The sequence below is a fragment of the Poecilia formosa genome, unplaced genomic scaffold (genome assembly GCF_000485575.1).
Source record: "Poecilia formosa unplaced genomic scaffold, Poecilia_formosa-5.1.2 Scaffold46, whole genome shotgun sequence".
Classification (NCBI taxonomy): domain Eukaryota; kingdom Metazoa; phylum Chordata; class Actinopteri; order Cyprinodontiformes; family Poeciliidae; genus Poecilia; species Poecilia formosa.
The window spans coordinates 2850260-2853304 of record NW_006799985.1 but is presented as its reverse complement, the minus strand read 5'-3'; the positions used below and the strand labels follow the sequence as shown (position 1 = coordinate 2853304).

The 3045-nt window shown below is 34.9% G+C and overlaps 1 protein-coding gene across 6 annotated transcripts in view; it reads left to right on the top strand.

The window, feature by feature from the left end:
- Nucleotides 1-3045, top strand: part of LOC103138111 (uncharacterized) — a 29383-nt gene that overhangs the window by 12435 nt on the left and 13903 nt on the right. The window lies entirely within an intron of this gene.

Genomic DNA, 3045 nt, shown 5'->3' with positions numbered 1-3045 from the left:
CTACTGTTTCTGTGGAATCAGAACCAAGTTGTGATTTGTGGGGATGGCTTCTGTCAAAACAGTTTCATAACTATTTTGATAACTGTTTTCATGACTGCTGAAGCAGACAAGATTCAGCAGAGTTAAATCACTGTTCAATATAGTGGTGGATACTTTAGGAAAAGTCTTGAATTATGGGATGCTTGGGGTTCAAAGCAGCGGGAGGGTGTATGTGGGGAATAAAAGGAAAAATAGGAGGTACTGAAAAAGTTGGACAGAACATAATTGAAGTGAAATATTAACATCTTGTAAAACAGGGTTTACAAGTCAACTGCATAAGCTTCTCCCATCTCTGAACGTCTGTGGAGCATTTGTGTCTGTAGCAGCCGACTCATCAGTATGTTTCTCTTTGCAGGGCTGAAGGAGAGTCCAGTCATGCCTCATGCCGACTCTCTGCTGCTGGCTGAAATGGGGGATGAGATCCGCCGGCAGGTGGGAGTGGTGTACAGCCAGGACTGCCAGTAAAAGTTCAACTTTTTCCATGCTGTGATTAAATACAGCCAGTTTACAATGACTTACTGTTTAATTCAAGAATAGTTCATTTCATGTGATTTAAGAAGTGTTTATATTTTTGTAGGGAAACAACACTACTTGACCTCCAACTTTGATTAACTTTTGAAATATAAACCACTAAAGATGGCCTCTCTCAAACAGGAGAGGTTGGGAAGCTGTTACCTTTTCATATTTACATGTTGTACACCAGCTTTGCATACAGATGTATTGAAACTCACTGAACACCGACAACAATGAAATGAAATGTAAAATCTTTGATCATCTGTGAAATAAATGTGATAGCAAAGTTCTAAAAAAAGACAAATGTTTTTCTTTAACCCATCTTTAAAGTGTGTTCAGCAGTGTTCGTCTCCTTGAATGTGTTAAATTGTGTTTGTGCAAAAGCGGACTATAGAGACTTTCGCTTTTTATATAAATTATATCAGCAGCAAGTTAACTTTTCTGACAAATTGCAGTTGTCTTTGAATTGGTAATTAAGAGAAAATATAAATGTATAAACTAACCTGGTCTTAAGTTAAAAAAAATGATTGTGCCACAGGTGGTTGCAGAACATGACGATGAATCTTTACATCACTAGACTTTGTAGAGTAAAACATATGGCTCTCAAAGGGGCCTGCACAAACCGGCTCTCAGGCTCCCATTTCTGCTTCCATCAATCACATTTTTTGATGAAAAACAAATCCAGTGTACACATTTAATTAGGGGATAGTTATACTTAAATCTTAAACTCTGAAAGCACCAAATAAAGTAAAATCAGATCTAGTCATTTGTATAATATAATCCTTGGGTGACATTGTGGTCCACATTACATACCAGTTGGTGGTGGCGACGTAACAGCGGTAAAGCAAAAAATTTCATGCTTGGGGTGACGGTGACGTCATCGGCCAAAATTATAACTTTTAATATCTCAAAAACGAAAGGTGCACAAACGACAGTTTTAACTGCACAAACGGAGCACTAACGAAGTAGCCCACTTTGGTTTGTTTTTGAGCAATATGGGGGGATGGTGAACTCTGGATGACCTAAAAAATAATTTTTAATATCTCAGAAACCAAAACTGCACAAACGAAAATTTTAACGGCACAAACGGAGCACTAACCATTCAGACTATTTGCTGAATTTTTTTTGACGTGGGTGGGGTGTCAGCTTCACACAGCTTGGGAGTTGTTGTGACAGAGTGAACATTAGAGATGATTGCACTCCCTAACTTTTCTTACTTTGTTTAAAGACTTTTGTTTTTCTTACTTTATTTATCTTTATTTTACTATATTATTTAGGTGCGTTTCTGCTCGAGATAGGAAATGCATTGGTCTGTAGTTGCAGCAGTTCGCCACCAGTGGGCACATAGAGCACAGTGAGCAGAAGAAGCAGATCACACATAAGCCTGAACAATTTTGTTTGGGATTTACTATCACAATCAATAAATTAGAATAAATATGTGAACTGTCTGAATTCTTTATAAATAATTTTGTTGCCTCTGGGTTGTCACAATTTTTTTTTTGTAATGAGTATATTGGAACACATGAATGATTTATTAAAACATAGATAAAAGCACATATTTAATAAAAAAAAATCCCATCATAAACAAAATGACCAACTGTGTTGAGCTCCAGCATCATTTAATTCATATGTCCTTTCCAGATAAACAAAGCAGTCATTGTAAGATGTGTGATCGATGACTCTAATAAAGAACTAATTGAAAAGGTTTGTTTTCAAATAACAACAGCTAGCAAAGGTAGATAAAATTTTGTGGGTGGAATAAAAGGCTCTGTATTCTATTTGTTTGTTTATTTCTTAAGGGTTTATGATTGTTGTTTGTGGTTATTCAGGCCGGAGAAATACTTTTGATACAGGCTCATGTATTGTTGTAATTTTCACTTTTTTCTCTTGAGTTTAAAGAGACAAGCATTGCAAATTAGCGATGGTTATGCTAATGTTTAAACATATTAATTGTTTCTAAAATAATTTTTAATGACCCTATTAGTGATATTTTTACTCAGTTTTACAGACAAATGCTTGTCAAGAAACAAAAGAAATATTTAAAACAAAAAACAACAAAAAGTCCATCTGACGGAGTTGACACAGAGCTGAAGATGGTGACAAATTAGTGAGTAAAAAGAAAAACTTGATACATATGAAGTAATGCAATTTATGTAAAATACATTAAAATGAATTAACTGCACATTTAAGTGAGATTTGTCAGCAATTTCACTGAAAGAGTCAGAAAAACTCTGACGGAGTTGACAAAAAGCCAAACTACCTCAATTTATATAATGTTATTCTGAAGGAGGCCATATTGTAGCTCATCAGTTCCATGAAATCTTTACAGTATATTAAAATTAAGCTTTTATTTCACAAAATTTCATAAAAGTTTTGTAAATTGTCAGTTATGGAGTTGACACAACATGGTTGTGACAACTTAGGAATAAAACAAAAGAATAACATAAGCTAACCAGAGCTAACTAGCCCTCTTAGGAAAAGAAGAGAAAGATA